The sequence below is a fragment of the Ochlerotatus camptorhynchus genome, unplaced genomic scaffold (assembly GCF_037179485.1).
Source record: "Ochlerotatus camptorhynchus isolate MF236.1 unplaced genomic scaffold, CSIRO-AGI_Acam_v1.1 ptg000144l, whole genome shotgun sequence".
Classification (NCBI taxonomy): domain Eukaryota; kingdom Metazoa; phylum Arthropoda; class Insecta; order Diptera; family Culicidae; genus Ochlerotatus; species Ochlerotatus camptorhynchus.
Window position 1 is genome coordinate 539,888 of NW_027040634.1, and position 21,413 is coordinate 561,300.

Genomic DNA, 21,413 nt, shown 5'->3' on the forward strand with positions numbered 1-21,413 from the left:
GAAAATCCAATTTGATTTAACGTAAGCATTCTATATTAAAAAGTAATGAAACAGTCCCAAAATAGCGATCCATCACTGTGTGCAGGTATTATGGAAACCATTAGTAATGGGGTTTGAACCTATTTGAACGTAATGGAGCACTACTGAGTTTTTTTTTCAATTGACGCTCTGTTTCTTAACACTCAATCACTGACTCAAATAACGTAAGCACCCCCAGTCAGTGGTGCATACCCGAGCAGGAACGAATATAACAGGTAAAATACAAAAAAAAAATCGCACAATACCACTCCAATACCAAATTATGCAATTGCAATACCAAAACAATACCACACAGGTATTCTTTTGGTGCCCAAATATTAATTTTTGTTATTTACAAAATATTTTGGAGGCAATTTTTTGGTATTATTCTTTGGTATTTTACCTCTTATCATGCTCTCATGCTGATCAACAACAAATTTTGGTATCTGGTCAGAATTAGGTACTCATTAGTTATTTCCTCCTGCTCGGGTAGGGAATGACCCTGCTGGTCAGATTTTGACTTGTTTGAGTTCTTTGAAAATGTTCTGAAACTGCTGCGAAATCCTGTTGATTTTAAATTCAGGGCTTTCGTGCAGAATTCATTTCTTCTCTTTATCGACAACACAACAGCGCCGGTGGTGTAGTGGTAAGCGTGATTACCTCTCACCCCAGCAGGCCTGGGTTCAATCCCAGTCGGCGCCGCCGGGATGTTCTAAGGCATAACATCTCTGATCATGCCTTCCTTCGGATGGGAAGTAAAGCCATTGGTCCCCGGTTCATTAGTTGATGGGTCGATAGGTAGGGTCCAGGTGTGGGAGCTGCCTTCTTGGCACGTCGGTAGCATTGGTGCTCAGCACGGAAAACAAGATCAATGGAAAAACAAACCAAAGGAAAAAAAAAAAACTGTTGACATCCACGATGGAGCTCAGCATTCGAGATCCATTTGTGTGGCCTTCAAGCACTACCTGCAGTTTTTAAGTCAATACAATTTTACGTTGAAATTATAAATTTGGATTTTCTGGGACTGTTCACAAACCACGAGTACAGTTTTTGAGGGATTCTAGACTACCACCATAAAAGATAGCTTAACGACGTGTTCGGGGTATCATCCAAACCATTTGTGGGGCAGGTTAATCATCCGGGATACAGTTCGTTTATACCCCAGAAGACTTTAGCGAATCGCTTAGAAGTTCACGGAATTTCCAAGACAATAAAGAACCCTCACAGAAGGTCAGGGTAGGTACTTCAGAAAAAATTAGTTTGCATCTCATATGAATTCAGTCACCCCAGATTAATGGATCAGCTAATAATCATAATGGATCAGTTAGTTCTGCAAGTTAATCAAATGGAAGTGATCCATAATTGTGAGGTGACAGCACTTTTCCCAATTTTTTCCCGTGGAAGATTTTCATAAAATCGAAAACAGAGATCTTGAAAGAAAAATACATGATCGTTCCTTTAAAATGACATTAAATTCTCTATAAACCTTTGAAAATTACACAATTACGGCGTTGCTACTCATGTGTACTGTCTGACCGGGTTCATTCTTTGTAAAAGCAAGCAACGACAATAATTTTCTTAAAGAAGCTTCATAAAATGATTACAAACGAAGCTTTGTAAGAGGATTCTCAGGAAGATTCTGAGAGAAGTTTTTTAAAGTTTTGTAAAGGAATTTTCTAATCGAAAAGACTTTTTTTCAAGACACTTGCCTGTCGCCCCGCTCCTTAAATAACACGATCAGGATAGTAAATCTGAGTAGCTCCACAGTAATTTCGCATTGTTGAAAGATTGAGGGACGAAAAAGAAGGTACATTTGCGTAGCTTCCTATCTTGCGCCTAAATGTGTGTAACTATTGAAGAAATAATAAGAATTTAATAAAGTAATGAAATTGGGTTGTTAGCGGAATGCTAAATAAAACAGCAAAAAAGGTTATCTTCCATTTAATTCCACTTAATTAATTTTGGTATCCATGACAGATACGTATTTCGACTACAATGTGCAGTCTTCATCAGTGTCATTCCCACTAAAGAACTTATCAAAATCTAACCCCCTTAAGTACTCATCCCCTAGGTAAAAAAAAGTCAAGATCATAGGTATAAAAATGAAACTACAATGTGTTGAATCGGAACCTACCTAACTAATAAAAACCAAAGATTTAAGTAAGCTAAAGGAGAAAAATCTATACAACTCTCTAATAAGGAAAATCCCCCAAAGGCTTGGTAGCCATCATAATAAAGTAATGAAATTGGGTTGTTAGCGGAATGCTAAATAAAACAGCAAAAAAGGTTATCTTCCATTTAATTCCACTTAATTAATTTTGGTATCCATGACAGATGCGTATTTCGACTACAATGTGCAGTCTTCATCAGTGTCATTCCCACTAAAGAACTTATCAAAATCTAACCCCCTTAAGTACTCATCCCCTAGGTAAAAAAAAGTCAAGATCATAGGTATAAAAATGAAACTACAATGTGTTGAATCGGACGAAAATTTTTTAAGAATTTAATACAAAACAATATTGACTATTGAGAATTATTTTAGTGTAACATTCAAGAAAAACTTGTGAAAATAGCATACAACCCAAAAAGCAATGATGGTTTTATGAGGGTTCTGTAGACCACAATTTAGACTTGTAGCATGCTTTAAATCCTCGATAAAACTTGCAATGTTACTTGGGAAGCTATTTGTAAACAAACCTTTGTAGGCCCTTTTCTCACCAACCGAAGGTCGTGAACCAACATCAACGGCTAGGCAAACTTTACCCTGCCCGATGATGTTGTTAGTTTTTTGTGCGAGATTTGTTTACAAAAAATATGTAGTTCTTAAATTTTCAATAGAAAATCATTTAAAAAAATCCACGATTCAGTAGGTTTAATATTTCATTCCACTCGTCGAACTTGACAAATAACTTTGGAAATTTCCCCCTTCAGAATATCAAGCCCACTTGAAATTGTTTACCATTCGATATTCCTCCGAGGTTAATCAATCTCACCCCGTCATCATCATTGTGATATCACAGCCTTCCCCACTTTGAGGAATGTTAAACTGAATGAAACTATGAAGCATCACTTATTTAACACTCAAACCTTAATGAGTTCATGGAAAATTTTGCTGACACATATTTACATAATTCAAACGCAACCCAAACTTTGTTACTCTTTTAAAGAAAAAAAAGTCAATTCGAAATCACACACCGGAAAATGCTTTACGACTTCACTTCTTGGCCATCAGCAATTCACACTGCGAAGATTCGAGAAAGAGAAGCCCGGGACTCCAAAAACCCGGAAGTAACCGGGGGAATCGATACCGCATTCGCTCGTTCGTTGAATGCACAAGTACAAACCTTTTCCCCTCCGTTCTTGTGATTTACACGTTTCCATAAATCATGAATGAAACTTTCTTCTCGGTTGTCTTTTGTTCTTTTTCAGTCGATTGCCTGCCTGCCTGCTGCATTCAAAACACACCACCAGCAGTTCGTTTCGCGGTTACACGGATAATCAATCACAGAATTTTGTAATGAATGAACACAACAAATCCGCCCGCACCAATACACTTTCGACGAAGCGTGATATGCACAATGCTATGTTTCAATTTTTGGACATGCGCTTCATCGTCCAGTTTCCTTCGCATGCTGCTCTCAGTCTTTCTCTCGTTCTAAGTCTAATCCATTTCCACCCCCGCACTCGCACCCAGTCCACCACCGACGCACCTAAAAACCACTTGTAGCCCTGCTGTGCTCTTCTTGTTGTCTTTTCGAGTCTATTCCCTGGCGATTATGGGCTTCAGTTTATCGACTCGCGATCCAGGAAGCCTTACGAATCTATAATCGTCCACCGGGAAACCAATTAACACACCAAAAAAAGAAAACAGAAAACCGTGCTAATAATGAAGTACACCTTTGCAAATGTTGTGTTCGCATCAAATTTTTGCACATCAACAACACCAAAAAGAAAATCCAAAGAACCGCACGAAAAAGAAAAACAAAACACGTTTTGTGGGTTCTGTTTCCGAAAATCCGAAAGTTCTCAGGCTTCACCCCATGGAGCAGCTTCAATTAATAATCCGATACAGCGGGAAAGTTTGCACGAAAACGTCAAAATTACTATGACTATGCCATTAGGGTGGGGCTTATTATTTTTAAATCGGTCCGTGAAAAAAGCTTGTCCGCTACCGCCAGTCGTTCCAATTTTTTATCTTTGTAGTTACACTTTTCTATGCTCACTTATTAAAAACAAAATACTGCCCATTATTCAAACATTGTAATATTAATATATAGCTTTCCCGAGTTTGACAGCTCGTAGATTTAGAATTAACAGCACAACATTTTTGACACGGATGTTACAAAACTATCATTCGATCCATTAATTTAAATTATTCAAGATAATTTCCAACTCTCCGAAGAAGAATCATCTTTAAATTCACCTTTTGCAGCAATCTTTTAGGGTGAATTTTTTGATTTAAATTATTTAAGTTTAATTTCAGCTTTTTGATGAATGATCATCTGTGGATTTATTTTATATTGATGTACTTTTTACAGCCTTCGTTCAGACTGGAACTATTTTTTTAATTATATAAGTTTATTGCCAGCTCTTAGATCTTCTTTTCCGCATATAAAGCATATTGCTTATCAACTTAGTGTTCTAAATGCACATTCCCAGTTATTAATTGAGATCTTTCGATGCCAATACCAATGCATGAATTTGTATATTGCGTGACAAGCACAATGATACTCTATGCCCAGGGAAGTCGAGAAAATTTCCAACCCGAAAGATTCCCTCGACCGGACCAGGAATCGAACCCGCCGCCTCCGGCTTGGTAACACCGTGCCTTAACTGACTAGGCTACGAGGCCCCTCAGCTCTTACATCAATGAACATTATTAAGAACAGATTCACTTTTGTTAGCCTTGATTTATTTATTTAATTTATTATAGTTTATTTTCAGTTCTTCGATCAAGGAACATCTTCAGAATTATTTTAGATTGATTAATATTTTCAGCGTTCGTTCAGGCTAAATCTATTGTCTCTAATTATTTAAATTTATGTTCAGCTGATGAAGCGGTATTAGAGTTATATTTTAATGATTCACTTTATTCACTTTTCATTCCGGAAAATCCAGGAATAGTTTAGTGCAAGATTACTCAAGTTTTAAAATTTATTTTATTTTTCAGAACCACGTTGTATCAAAACTATAATCACATATCTTATCAAGGTGAATCCTGACCTTACAAACCTAACCCTCTAACCAGGGTTACTTTCACTCACTTGTTATAAAAAAAATGCTTTCGGAATTATGAAATCATTAGATTTTATAATGATAATTAGTACTTGGATACTCCGGAGATGAACCAGCCTGCGGCTGAAAATCTCCTAAATAGAGATAATAATAATAATAATAATAATAATACTTGTATGTTACAAGAAGAGGTCGTGGAGTATGTGTTTGACACATACAACATGTCAATATTGCTTTCAGTGCGTCACAATCTGCGATTTTACGATTTGTGAGCGCTCAACTCCCGTGATCATTGAGGAGATGCAGAGGTATACTCGGTATCTAATTAAGCAAAGATCACGCACTAACATTCCCTTCCCATTCCCACCTGATTGTAAGGACGTGGCCGCACCGGCTCGTTATTGATCCTTAAATATTTGGAGTCACTGAAAGTTGTACAGTGAGAATGATCGACCAGTCCCTGTCACTCATTCAGTTGATTAATTGTACAGTTTCACTGGTTCGGATCAATCACGGAGTAGCAATCATTGATATGTGCAGTCAGTCTAAGCTATGCTAATTTGTTTCCAAATAAACCACACTGAAATATTGGTGCTCACAATTACCGCAATTGCAATACTATTCAATATAGAATAACATTTACGTAACTTAACGCAAATTTTCTGTTAATGGCGATTGAATCTCACTCAAATTTAAGTTCCTTTTTCTCAAATTCACAAAACCGCGGTTACTCAAACACGGCGTATAATTTTCCTCAATGAACCACTTGGTCAAGTAGGATAAAAAATGATAAACTTTTAAAATTTCGGTTTAAAAAAGTGGTGTTCAAAAGTAAAATAAGAGTCAATTATCAATTTATATAATTATATTTGTGGGGTTAGGAAGTTGGATATATTGTGGTGGCGAAACGACTTTTTTCTGAAGTGACTTGTCGGTTGTGTAGTGGGGATATTTACTCAGAAGACTGCAATAGTAGCTAGTTTGTGGTTGGGACTAGGTGTACCCACAGTTAGTGCTGGTACGCTTACGATTGAGGAAGAGGTGTTTTTGTTTTGTTTTGTTTCTGTTTCTCTTTGTTTTCGCAGTAGTAGTTTCTAATGAAAGAAATGATCTCCATCACATCACTAAACATAACCACGAGAAATGACTAGGAACTGCATCCCAAACCCCATGATAAACAAGGAGCGGATGCATCCAACGAAACATTTAAGCGCAAAAAAATCATTACCAACATAGGAGAAAATTCGGTAAGATCCTTCCATTGCATTGTTTTATGATTCTTCAATATTGTTCAAATATTTACACAATCCACACAACTACACATAGTAACTCGGAGCGTTTGGTACGGTATGTCCACGCATCCTTCCAGCCCTGTAGATTCAAGAAATGTTCCCATTTATTTCCAAGAATCATCTTTGCGGCAAATACAACGCAGTAGGCCTGGCCGTATTGATGTTTCTATCATATCTCAGATATGCTGTAAACATAAATTAGACAAGAAAAATGATTAGACCTCATCTAACCTAATCATTTTCCAGGATGCTTTCTCGTACTGGCTGCGTTTGTATTAGATTAGATAAGATAAGATTAGATTAGATATCTATAATTTCCAATTTTAGATTTCAAAAATGTCCAAGAACTTAACTTGGTGATTTGTTAAGTTCTTGGACATTTTACATATAAATAATAATAATAATAGTATCGTGGAACGATAGCATCATTATATGTTATTGATTTTCATACTTTAAGTTTGAATTAATGCAAGAATTAATTTCCATCATTACATTTTATGTGATCAATTTACCACGAAGTATGGTATTTAATTTAGAGTTGCGTTTAATGGTACCGTAAAACGGGGTATCTTTGATAATGCGGGTAACTTTGATAGTATAATATAAAGAATAAATTTACTCGCTGTGCATTTTCCAAATAAGAAACATTGGTTGCATATTGTTGCTTAGGGTATTTAAATTGATAGGGTATATAGTTTTTGTATAGTATGCGTTAGATATTTTACAAAAATATTAAAAAACCATTTTCGTGTTTTTCGCCTTCTTGAAAAAGCACTCAAACCATCACTTATGAAATGTATTTCCGATACAGCCATCACAAGCTCAATGTTTTATTCTTATTGCTTATGAAGTTTTCTGATTATATACTCATTCAAAGTTTCATATTTAAAGAACTAAATTGTTTGAGTTTCACTCATTTTTGTCTACATTCATCGAGCATTATCAAAGTTACCCCAAATAAAAATACTGAAGTTCGGTCACAAAACTAAAAAAATAGTGCAGATGCTTTAATTTTTGTTCAACATATTACTAACGAATTAACTCTTGGATCCTCAGTACTTGTTTTAAAAATATAAAATTTCAAAAACAGTTATTGCTGAAAAAATTTAGAGTATGCTTTAAAAAAAAACTATCAATGTTACCCCGTTTTACGGTACATAAAAACAATACAAATCAGTAAACATAATTGAAAACATTCATGAAGCATTTATGCCTACATTTAGTAAAAAGAACTCATTCATCAGTTAAAGGGTGATACGGTCAAAATTTGGTCAATATCAACTTGACGTATTTCTTTCAATTTTGCATTTAAAAAACCTGAACACCCCTCATTTTGAAGGTGTGTGTGTGTAGAATGTTGCTCCTATTTTGATTTTGGAATTCACTCTTCAGTTGTCAAAATGCCGTCCAAGCAAGAAGAGCAGCGTATCAAACGAAAATCCGAGCAACTCGCACGCAAAGTTGGCAAAATCGCTAAAAGTTGCCAAATCAACCGTTACAAATGTAATTAAAGTGTTTGGGGAACGTTTGTCGACAGCCAGGAAGTCTGGATCGGGGGGAAATCGAAAACCGGAAGCCACTGAGACGACAAAGAGAGTTGCCGGTAGTTTCAAGCGAAACCCTAACCTCTCTCTCCGAGATGCCGCAAATAAGCTGGGTGTATCGTCTACAACCGTGCATCGAGCCAAAAAACGAGCCGGACTATCGACTTACAAGAAGGTAGTGACTCCAAATCGCGATGATAAACAAAATACGACGGCCAAAGCGCGATCCCGGAGGCTGTACACGACGATGCTGACGAAGTTTGACTGCGTTTGACTACAAGCAGCTTCCGGGACAGGAGTTTTATACGGCAAAAGGAAGGGGAAAGATAGCAGATGTTTTCAAGCACATGAAACTGTCAAAGTTCGCAAAGAAATATCTGGTTTGGCAAGCCATCTGTACCTGTGGCTTGAAAAGCAGCATTTTCATAGCTTCCGGGACTGTCAACCAAGAAAATTTACGTGAAAGAGTGTTTGAATAAACGTCTGCTGCCTTTCCTGAAGAAACACGGTTGTTCCGTACTGTTTTGGCCGGATTTGGCATCTTGCCATTACGGTAAAAAGGCCATGGAGTGGTACGCCGCCAACAACGTGCAGGTGGTTCCCAAGGACAAGAACCCTCCCAACACGCCAGAGCTCCGCCCAATTGAGAAATACTGGGCTATTGTCAACCGGAACCTAAAGAAGACCAAAAAAACTGCTAAGGGCGAGCAGCAGTTCAAGGCAAACTGGCTTTCTGCGGCGAAGAAGGTGGACAAGGTGGCTGTACAAAATCTGATGGCAGGGGTCAAGCGTAAGGCCCGGCAATTCGGATTTGGAAAAGCGGAAGCCTAACTGAATATTTTTCCTGAATTTTATACTAATTGAACTTGAAAAAGAAATTTAATTTGATTTTTTAAATAAACGATTTCACCGATTTACACGCGTTTTCCCTTGACCAAATTTTGACCGTATCACCCTTTACGAATGTCCTTCATTACTTTAATGTGCATTTAATCAAAGCTAATTAGCTGAACGATCTTTTACTTCAACTCCACAATTGGTGCCCAACAAGCTCAGATGTATTGGAAGACAAACGTATAAAATTAAATCTGACGTTGAGAGTTAAACTTTGTGATTGAAAGTAAAATGGAAATGATGTGCTTTAGAAGAAAAAAATATGATACATTAAAAATACAACAAATATTTACTTAACCTGGCTACCATTACCGGTTGCACTTGAAAAATGTTTTATTGTTGAAATTTGTAACTGATTATGATTTAACTTGAAAAGACATAGAGGTTTTGTGCCTACGGGAGAAGAGGTAGTTAAATTATTTTCACTCCCGCGGGTTTTCCCCTCTATCAATAAAAAAAATATATTCAACACATCATAATTCCTTCCTATTATTCAGCTACGAATGTAACAACGATGGTGAGTTCACCATGTTATATCTTCATTTTATTCCAGCAGACAGCAATTTCAACATTTATAAAAAAACAAAAACAAAATCTGCATATGCCAGCAACACTGACTGGGTGTATCCTATGGCTTACCTTCCCTACTAACATAATTCCTAAATTCCCGAGACATTTATGAGGGGTCGTAGAGTTCTCTGCATCTCTCTTAAGTAAATGTTGGACTAACATACCTTTCCTATCCCTACCAGTTGTAAGGACGTGGCCAGGACAATCCTTAACTGTTGGAGCGGGATGTTTCTTTATCTGGGAGATAGTATTTATTTCCTACTTACTATCTGTCCATTTACAGAAATCCGTCTTGCTCTTAATAGTTTTGAATTCGTACCACCTACGATATTGTGCAACTTGTTCGATGCTAATGCTAATGCTAATGCTAATGAACCACTTGGTCAAGTAGCTTTTTTACAAAGCTGGACCAACAAATTACTTTTTTTTATGAAGTGCACAAATTTTGGCTACTTTTTTCGTTGTTATAGATGACAAAACCTCAAAATAATGTTTTATTTCAAAGTTCGAGTTCGTCATTTTAACTGCTGGAATGAACTGGTCAATTAATCATAACATTAGAGCAGTTTAAGATGTCGTTTCCAACAATGCACATATAGGGGAAATGGCCAATCGCTAAAAAATTGCTATTTATCAATTTTATCTAGTAGATGAACGCGTCATTGGGACGGTACTAATGGATATTTTTGGTCGCTATTGAAAATTTAGTCGACTGCTGAATTTATGTATGGACCCAAATTAGGGGCATTTAGGCCGACATTACATCCATTTCCCCTACTAAACTTGAAAAATCTGGAATTTATTGCCACTTTTTCTTAAAATCGCTGGTAGAAAGTAGTCTTAAAACTGCACGACAATATGATAAGTTTTACTCATATACGAGCAGATTACTGCTCGAATATGAGTTACCTGTTCTCATATTCGAGGTAGATTATACTCAGTCTATGAGTATCCGTGATTTTAACGAAGTTAAGTAAAAGGAAATCAAAATTGAGTATAATGCAACGGCCGCGTTGAAACAACACCGAGCAAATATTTTCCCATTAACGTTTAATTTATATGCATAGGTACATAAATTTCTCTTTGAGGCACTAACAAATATCTGCAAGCCAAATTTTCATATCACATGATTTTTTTCCCACTATGCAATCAAGTTCAACACACCAGCTCATAAAACAAACGAAGAAAGAAGAAACTCTTTCCACCGATTATGCCGATCCCAACAATGGCAATGTAGAATCCAGATGGCCTTCGAGCGTTCTGGGGAAGCACCCATGGTTGGGTACGATTTCACAAATAACCACACACCACTATCACATCTCCGCTGCCGGCGCTGTCAACCTCAACACCTCCGTGATTGTCACCTTAGCTGGTAACAGAGGCAGTAGAGCTACAGACTATTAAAGCCACGTGAGGCCCATCTTCTACGCGAAACCACTCATCTTCTCGTGAAATAAAAGTGATATCAGTTTCACAGTGACATAATGAAACCAGAAATAAGTCATCAGTTGCGGACCTACCCCTGAAGGTTTGTTCTTATATCCAGCACTAGACACAAACACCGAGCACAGGATTCTGATGAAGCTCAATACTTTGCACTATTTCCCTACCGCGTGAACAATTGCTTCCGATAACAAACCGACTAACCCAGTAGTGTACCGAGAAGGAACGCTCGCAAAAGACTGATCGAGCTGTGGCTTGTAAGCCGACGCAAGCAAAAATAATAAAAGCACCACACACAGGAATAAAAGTTTTATCTTACACCGAAAAACTTTTCGTCGATGATAGGGAAAATATATAGAGTAGTAGGAGTATTGGGGAGTGTCTGGCAACAGGCCCGTGCAACAGGCGGGCGGCGGTGGTGGCCGTGGAGAGGCCCCTCTGAATCAGAGAGCGGGTGGTTTGTAGTTGAGTGTCGAGAGATGGAGCATGGAAGTGAAATTGTAATATGCGCGCCGTGGTGCCAGTTGGGGGCGATCATGCAATTCCATACCGCAGAAGGGCAAGATATTTCACAATGTTTTGAAATTTTTAATTTTTTAAGCTGAGCTTTGTTGTTTTTAAGTTTAAATTGCATTGGTGTTTTGAGCAAAAATCACAAATTTAATAAAAGTAAGAGCACTTTTTTGATTTTATTAGTATATGATTAATTTTCAACGGTCGTGTGTAGCTATAAAAGGCATGGTAATCCACAAGTCGTAGATTACTCACATATTGACCATAAATAACCTAAATTGAACATGCCGTTATGATTATTTAAGATTTTTTAACGTACCAGTTATTGATTAAGCAAACCACATTAATTTAAATTTGAAAGTGGCATCACTGCAATAAAAATACATCTTCTGATTTCCACAATGGGGGCGTTCATAAACTACGTAGAACAATCTTAATAGGATTAGACCAACCAACGCTTAAACAATCGTCCATACCATTTTTAAATAAATTTACATGGACCGTAGACATTTGTCAGCCCTCCCCTAAAGTGTCTACGTGGTTTATAAACATCCCCTATCCATCTATCCTGAAGTATAGAATACATGTATAAGAGAATGGCAAAACTCTATTTCTGGGAATTTCAACACCAGACTTTCCATTACTGCGACCCAGATGTTACTCTGTAATCCGGCCAAACTATAAACATCTATAACTCAAAACCAAAATTACATTCTGCTACCGTTGTTTGGCGAAATGGATCCTTGAGACACTACTAAAAAAAAAAACGCCGGTTTTTCTTACTTTCTGCTGAATACCAACAAGCACAAACAGAACGAACAGCACGCGGGTGAGCGAAACATAAAAATACTGGAGATCTAACCGATAGCAGCCAGGCTGGATGTCAGTAGGCCACACGAACTAGCACTAAGAACGATACCGACGGCGGCGGCGATACGAATCAACGGAGAGCACAATTCAAACTAACACACTATCGCATAGCGCATAGCGGGCGTCGTGGTGCTGGCTCTGCTCTTCTCAAAGAGCTTTCCATCCCATATGGGGCATGGAAAATCCTATGCAACCCGATATAAAACCCATACCTACATACATGTACCGTTCCGGTCCCATATGTTGCACAGTTCCTAACTCCGCTCTATGCGTACTCAGTCATTTTAGAATATTGTTTATCAATATTAAGAAAATGTTACCACTGCAAACAGTACTTCTCGTGTTCTAGGGCAAAATAGTTTATCGAATGTTTTGAAAATATCTTGTTGAAATCGAGATTGGACCGAAAATTGAGAGCACAATCATTACTGAACTGGGCAGAGTATGGTGCCGGCACGGTATCATGGTCAGGCGGCGGGAAGCATAAAAATGAACGGATCTGGGCGAACGAAGCAATGAATGAATATGTATGAACACTAGGCTGATCCAAAATTTGAAATTTACACTCCACAGTGCTCAAACGGTTCCAAATCGGGCCTTGATCATCATTTTAAAATTTGAACTCATTTAGTTAAAAACTGACTGCGCACAAACCATTTAAAGTTTGTATGTGATTACCGCGGGAAAAACAAACTTTGTATTCAAAATTTTTCTAACAAGTCACCATATTTACCTATAAAATTGATATCTGTGCTCGTATCAAAATTTCACAGCTACAATTTTGCTCAAGACCACTATTAGATTAAATGTAAGGAATAAAAGTTATTCATGGTTCAAGCCGCTAATGTCTTATGATTATATTCAATCAACTGGTCAGCAGGCATCATTGGTGTTTCCGGTGTGTGGAATAGAGCACATACATCATGTCTACTATTATTAATATTATTAAAGACAAAGTCCACAAAGTAACGGCTTGATCATGTCATATTTTAAATAATATATACATTTTTCATTTGTCGTTTGACTAAAAAGGCAAAGTTGTAGCTGAAAAAATTTCCAACAAGATTGGTTATCGAACATTTTCTCAGATCAATATAGAAAAGGTTGGATTCCCCATAGTAAATCCCATACAAATTTCAAATGGTTTGTGCACAGTTAGTTTCAAACCAAATGTCTAGATAGAGCTGGAATTAGGGCATAACAGCCTTTGTAAACAATGACTTCTATCGATGATTTCTAGGAACTCAACGCACGCCCACGCAGACCAACATAACCATCGGATAGGGGAAGTATTTCCCCACCTGATGAGGATGTTGGTTTACGTTTGCGAGCCTAGAATTTCTAGAAATCATCAATAGAAGTCATTGTTTACAAAAGCTGTTAGGCCCTAATTCCAGCTCTATCTAGATGTGTTCAAATTTTGGGAGGATGATCAGGATCCAATTTGGATCCGGTTAAACCGCATTGTGGATCGAAAATTTGAAGTTTTGTATCAGTCTAATGAACACGCAAGCATGACAGGAGAAGCCGGCTTTTGGATGTATAGGGGTTATTTTTGAACTATCTTATGTAGAGCAGAGACGACGTCAACGAGGGGTGATGATATCGAACTAACTCTGCTAGCGATGACTGGTGGTGAGCACAGGAAACAAAGTCATTGAAGTGTTGTATGCATATCTGAACTTTGTTCCATTTCTCGCAAGTAGAGGGCTGAAAAAAGTCGTGGTTCAGTAAATACCATCTCATTTGTTCCAACATTGAATCATGCACTAATAACACTAACGTTGTACGTGTAAATTTAGAAAATAAGATTATCATTGAGTGGTAGTACACAGTTCGAAAAGTAGTGTAAATTTCTGTTCAATATGATGCACACAAATAAAGCGTCATATTTCATATAAGTTTACATTATATATCATGTAAAGTTCTAGCACAATTCATGCAATGTAGAAAATATTGTATACAAACCCCATCTTTGTAAACAATATTGTTTACAAGTTGCTCGGTTGTGTGAAATTAAATTTAAGTTTACGTGAATGAATGTTTACATCACAATTAAAATTCAGAATTTTTATCTGTGTAGAAAGTATACTATATTTCGTTAATATACCGTTCTGGTTTTTAGATTTATTACAAAATTCCTGGACATATTAGTTATAAACACTTAAATTTTTTCGCCGAGATTCCAACAGCCGAGTAGTTCTGCAATTTATTTTGCTGAGATTAATTAAAACAATTGCCGAGACTCAGCTAACAAACAGCATTTTGCTGAGATATTTGCTAACAAACATATATTTTGCAGAGATATCAGCAAAAGTTAATGTCGAGGTAATCGGCTGTTGGAGATTTTACCGAGCAAGATTAAGTGTGTAAAGCTATGTTTAGATAGATTAAGAATCATTACTTTATTGTTTACTACCACTCAACTTGCGTGTTCGATGTTTGCCGAAGTCGTGTTGTGCATTCAATATTTATCAACAATTAGTTTAGATAAGTTAACTAAGTATTATATATAAATTTCAATTCCTCACCTCTAATCCAGCCTTTATTGTTGCGACAAAGAAAGATATCCAACTTCTCTGTTCTTCTATGTCAATTCGTAGGTAATTTAACTTGATTTACGGTTCGTAAATTAGCTTCACGTTGCTCATACAATTAATTTTTTTTTTACCTTTTTAAGATAGTTTTAAGTCAATAAAACAGTTTTAAGTTTAACAATATATGAACCGAAATTAGTCTTAGAATCGTTTATCTGTAATCGTCATTTTAGATTAAAATTCACTGACAAAGTTTATTGTACGATTTTCACGCCAATATTCGTTGGCACAAAAGTAGTTTTAAGATACAAATGGAAATTAATTCAATATTAAGTTAGTTTTAAGCACAATAGTATTGTAAATTGTCGGTGTGAGTGGATTCGACAATCTATGTCAACTTTGCCGGGCTTGTGTGGATTAACGGGCTCGCTAAAGTAGCGCGCAACCAAATATCAGATTACGGAAGATTCGAAACATAAAACTGACCCTAGAGCACCAGTTTTTGATTTATTTATTCATAAGAATCAAATTATGGTTGAAGTCTGACCTAAGGGTCATATAACGATTCTTTAGAAGAACCTTTTGGCTGTATCCCATAGGAACGTATGTTTCACTTTTAAGACCACAATTAAATTATAGACAGAAGTAAATAAATGAGCTTGTTATGGTTTCATATAATGAGAATCCTGCTCAGAACATGTCAAAAATAACATAAAAATATTATTGTGCCATCAGCGTGAAGTAATTCAAGAAAAAAAAAATATTAAATAGCATTGATTTTTCACCAGAAAAGCTCAAAACTACATCTCACTCATCTGTTCACATCTCAAAAACTATGCGTCCAAATCATTTGCCCTTGTAAACACATCAAGTAGGGGAAATGTTGACTTTGGCAATACCTTAACCTATTATCGTCAGAGGGTAAACAAAGTCCCCTAGAAGAGTTTGCCAAAGTGCGGTGAAAATTTGAACCCAAAATATTAATAAATTAAAAATCCCGCCCATGGTGAAAATAGGCAATTTTGACGTAGGACTACGTCTTTGATTTCTATATGGGGGTACACTTTGTGAAAACCGAAAATGGAACAAGTAACAAATAAAGAAAGATTTTGAACGTTAATAACTCAGCTTCCCCTGGTACAATTTCAATAATTTTATCACCAATCGATCAGAAATATGGCTACGCATCAATAAAAATGCTTCCAAATGTTGATTTTCAACAAGAAACTATTGAAAAACTGGTAAATGTCCAGCATTGTCCAAAAGCGTCGAATTAACTAACAAATCCACCAATTACCTACATGCATATGCTGCTTCCCCAGCACAGTCGTCAGAGAGTAGTAAGTAGACGAAACAAGTCGAAGTGGCATTCGCCTCCGATCTTCGGGCGCGTGCGAATAGGGAGGATGGAATTGCGTAATATTTTGCACACTCATCGCCATAGTCAGAACCAAACGCAAATTCCTCAAGATAACCACCATCCGTCGTTTGGCTCGCCGTGGCGGTGTTTGATTTACGAGGTGTGCTGAAGGTGTTCCTGAAAAATGAGATCCGTGATGCTGTCACCTACACTAAACACGCCAAGCGTAAGCGGCCATGGATATCATCTACGTTTTGAAGTGACAGAGACGCACTCTGTTTGGTTTCGGAGGTTAAATCATCACCAACTTTGGCAACAAAACGGCTCTTTTCAGGGCCACCAAGCTTATTACAGTAAAGAGTAGGAATAGAATTCATCTGCCTGTTTGTCCATATTCAGAACCAACGACCACACAAAATGCTCATGTAATCAAACTGGAAGCAGGGGTACAAATTATTTTGATCAACCTTGATCAACTTTGAATTGCCACGGCCGGATATTTTCGATGGAAGAAGCAACAATCTAGCATCTAATTCTACGAAGACGGCAGGAAACATTTGTGAAGCCGAGTTATTTACGAAAGAGAGTGTCGATGACGAGAATCGATCAATGTAGATAGGACCTATTGAAAAGTGACGCGAGATTTGTTTTCCGTACTGAGTTATCTCAGAAATAAGAAATAAAGTGCAGGAACTCAGCGATGATTAAATTTGCCTCATGTTTTCCCACGTTTTTCCAGGGAAAAATTCCCGAATTTGAGAAAAGTAAAGATTGGATTCACTCAGTCTATTGGTACTACCAACAATCAATACGAAACTAACGATTTTAAATTGGCTCACCACTTTAGTAGCCTATTGGTCCCAAGCAAACGATTAACGTACCCTATTCTAGTTGAAATTCTATTACTACACTATGTTTGTTTTGATTCGCTATGAAAGTTTGACAGATAACATCAGGGGTGTGTGGATTCATGCAGAACATGCAGGGGTGAGTGAAATAGCTTGGGACTGCTTGGGACCGTTGTTCTGGTACTGAGTGAGCCAAAAATAATAATGATTTTCTTCGGGACCTACTAGTCTTAGAGTTACCTCTATGGTACTACTCCGAGACTGAATAAAATTTTCGTCAATTTCCTCATTTTCTGGCAGTTTTTTTTTAGGTTTTTCACAGGAAACCATGAGACAAATTTACTCATCGCTGAGTTCCTGCACTTTTGTCGATTATGAGTGAACTAAACTGAAATTTGGGTCGTTCTCATTCGCCGTGTACGTAAAAGGAAAAGAGCCAGTGTCGCTACTTGATAGCAAACTACTCATAATGGGAGGAGTCTTTGTAGCTTTTATACCACTTGGTTGCACATCATTCTGCTTTAACCTGAAAAGATATAAAAGAGCGCTGCTGTATGGCATTAGCTCATTCTCTGCTTGATCGTCAAGCAGTATAGTTCGGTCTTTGCTCGCTTTGTCGAGTTGTTCGATAAATCTATAGTTTGTTACAAACGTTTGCAGATATACTGCACGTCGCGTCGTCAGTAGTGTCGGTCGCATCGCGTGATGGGAAGACAGCGCTCTCGGAGCCGACTTCGTGAACAAGCGGAGAAGAAGAACAGTGGTGAGGGTAGCTCGGTACCTACCTCAAATAGGTACGCTACTCTGCCCACCGATGTTGGAAATACCAACCCAGTCCCTGTGAAGCGGACGAAAAAGAGGAAGAAGAACCAAGGTCAGTCCGATGGTACGAGCGGACGCGACGATGTTACCGCGACGAACGCCAGCGACATCGGTGATTTCGGCGACGCCGTCGAAACCGAGAATTCTGCCGGCCCGAGTGCGGCGAAAATCAAGCTTCCTCCACTGGTGGTGAAGGTAGTGCCACTCAAGACGCTCATTGGCGATTTCGCATCGCTGGGCATCGCAGCTGAGTACAAGATCAGCAGGATCGGCACTAAGGTGATGCTCCGGACGAAAGCGGAATACGAAATCGCAGTCAAATTCCTGAAGGATTCCAATGCGGAATACTTCACGCACGACATCCCCGGTGAAAAGCCCTTCAAGGTAGTCATCAGGGGTCTACCGGATGTTGATCCCAAGGCGATCGAAGAAGAACTCAAGGACCGGTACAAGCTGGCCCCAATCGCTGTCTTTCGGATGACGAGGCGAGACGAAAACGTGAAGACGTACCCGGATTGTCTTTTCCTGGTGCACTTCCAGAAGGGAACGGTGACGCTGAATGCGCTGCAGGCTATCCGCTCAATCTACTCCATAATCGTACGATGGGAGCCATACCGTGGAGGCCATCGCGATGTGACCCAGTGCCAACGATGTCTAAACTTTGGACACGGCACTCGCAACTGCAACATCAAGCCACGCTGTAGCAACTGCGCTCAAGAACACGCCACTTCCAACTGCCCTGCGGATGGAGCCGTGGCGTTAAAATGCGCCAACTGTGGTGGTGCTCATCAAGGTTCCGACAGACAGTGCTCCAAACGCGAGGACTTCAAACGCATCCGAAAACAGGCGGCAACTAACAACCAACCAGGACGCAAGAAGTACAAAGTCCCGGCATTTCGGACGGAGGATTTCCCGCCCCTTCGTGCTCCTCAGCAAAGGCAAGTGAATTCACGGGTGCATTCCGCTCAAGCAACTTCCGGTGATTCTGCTGGCCAAAGCTCTCCATCCCCCCCTGGATTCTGGAGACAACCAACAGCGCAAAACAACAACCCCGATCTGTTCTCAGCGGATGAACTGATGGAAATCTTCGTCAACATGTCCGGTGCTCTTCGTAAGTGCCGCAATAAACCCGAACAGATCCAAGTGCTCGGTAAGTTCATCATCCAGTATGGCGTCTAAACCGCTAAGTATCGTCACCTGGAATGCTTGCTCTGTAAGAGCAAAAGAGATTGAGCTTGCCGACTTCCTCCGCAAGCACAGCATCGACGTGGGCCTTCTAACCGAGACCCATCTAAAGTCCGGTGACAGCTTCTGGTTGCCTGACCACAACATTATCCGGCTTGATCGCACCAGCTCCAGGGGGGGTGGTGTTGCGGTCGTCGTCAAGAAAGGAATAAAATACCACACTCTGTCCCATATCCGCACCACTATCATCGAGGCCCTTGGTGTGGAGGTGGAGTCGTCGACTGGATACGTCCAGTTCATCGCCGTCTACTGCCCTCGACAGTGTGCCGCCAGCAGTGGACTAGCGGCTAAATTCAAGAAGGACCTGTCCACCATCACCCGTACCGGTTCCCGCTTCGTAGTTGGAGGAGATCTGAATGCTCGCCATGAGGCCTGGCGGAACTACCAGCAGAACCAGAACGGTCGTCTCCTGTTCGACCACTCACAGCATGGGCTGTACTCCGTTTGGTTTTCGGATGAGCCAATATTTATCTCACCGGCGGGCAACCCATCGACACTAGACCTGTTCCTGACAAATATCGGCTTGTCCAAGCCGGTAGCCTTGAACGAACTCAGTTCCGACCACCAACCGGTGGTGTCTGAGCTGGGCTGCAACGTGGCTCCTGCTTCAAGCCTGCGCAAGGACTATCATCGCGTAAACTGGGCCCAGTTTGGACGCGTGGTAGACAGGCACATCATCGACAACCCGCCGCTTGACACCGTGGAGGACATCGACCGAGCGTTGGAGGGACTCCACCAAGCCATAACCGTGGCTGACGAGGCGTGCGTCCGACGAGTTCCTGTAAGGGGTAAGTTTATTGCTATTGATTCCCACACCCAACTCTTAATTCGCCTGAGAAATGTTCGTAGACGCCAGTTTCAGAGGACTGGAGATCAAGCGATGAAACGTGAAATGGCCGATCTGAACAAGGAGATTGCTTCCAGAATGGTCTCACTCCGGAACGAAAGCTTCGGGCGGCTTGTCCAGAATCTGGACGACCGCTCCAGACCATTCTGGAAAGTTGCCAAGGTCTTAAAGACGCACCCTAAACCCATTCCGCCACTAAAAGATGAAAATGATGACGATCGGCTCATAATCACCCCTCAGGAGAAAGCAAATGCGATTGGTGAGCATATTGCCAAATCGCACTTGCTTGGCTCCAACATCCAAAGTCCGCTCGAAGTTCAGGTTGAGCAATGCGTACTCAACTTTGATTCCTCCCCTTGTGCCATCCCTCCGGAGGATAGAATCACAGTGGAACAGATTTGCTCAGCGCTGAAATGCACCAAAAACATGAAGGCCCCCGGGTTTGACGGAATATTCAACCTAGTGTTGAAAAATCTCAGCATGAAGGTTCACTCTCTGCTGGCTGCTGTCTTCAACAGATGCTTGGAACTGCACTACTTTCCAAGCATCTGGAAGACAGCGAAAATCATACCTATCCGCAAACCCGGGAAGGACCCAACGCTAGCTTCAAGCTACAGACCAATCAGCCTCCTTTCAGCGCTGAGCAAATTGTTCGAGAAACTCATTCTCAATCGTTTGCTCAAGTTTGTCGAGGAAAATAACATTCTCCTTCCGGAACAGTTTGGGTTCAGAAAGGGGCACTCCACCAATCACCAGCTAGTGCGGGTGATGAATAACATCCGAAGTAACAAAGCTGTATCCAAGCCCACAGCCATGGCCTTGTTAGACGTTGAGAAAGCGTTTGATAATGTCTGGCACAATGGGCTTGTATACAAGCTCTGTAACTTCAACTTTCCATTACATCTGGTTAAAATCACCCGTAGCTACCTCCAGCAAAGGTCGTTTAAGGTATCGTTGAATGGTTGTCTTTCAGACACGTTTTCCATCCCTGCAGGAGTCTCGCAAGGCAGTCTGCTGGGCCCCTTGCTCTACAGCATTTACACTTCCGACATTCCTCCCCTTGGAGACGGTTGCGTGTTTTTCCTGTTCGCAGATGATACCGCAATAGCCGTCAAAGGAAGGATGCCTCGCGAAATAACGAACAAACTTCAACGATGCCTTAACGCCTTTGCTGATTATGCCACCACGTGGAAAATCAAAATCAATGCTTCCAAAACACAAACAATCATGTTCCTCCATCGACAATCACCCAAACTAAAACCGGCTCCCTCTTGTACTGTAATCATGGATGGCACAAGGGTTGAGTGGTCCGCCGAAGTAACCTATCTCGGGATGTTGTTTGACGAAAAGCTTCTATTCCGCTCGCATGTGGAGA

The 21,413-nt window shown here is 39.7% G+C and overlaps 2 protein-coding genes across 5 annotated transcripts in view; one reads left to right on the forward strand and one right to left on the reverse strand.

The window, feature by feature from the left end:
• LOC135700891 (peroxisomal acyl-coenzyme A oxidase 3) overlaps nucleotides 1–12,430 on the reverse strand; it is a 43,508-nt gene extending 31,078 nt beyond the window's left edge. For 2 of the 4 annotated variants that reach the window (XM_065221554.1, XM_065221551.1), the window contains exon 1: nucleotides 11,074–11,231. The gene's annotated coding sequence lies outside the window, so the exon portion shown is untranslated. Of the gene's footprint in view, nucleotides 1–11,073; nucleotides 11,232–12,220; nucleotides 12,236–12,292 lie in introns of those variants that run through there. The other 2 variants (XM_065221552.1, XM_065221553.1) reach the window with 2 other exon arrangements.
• The window catches only part of IKKbeta (I-kappaB kinase beta), a 526,241-nt gene that overhangs the window by 76,880 nt on the left and 427,948 nt on the right, over nucleotides 1–21,413 (forward strand). The gene's annotated exons all lie outside the window — the stretch shown is intronic.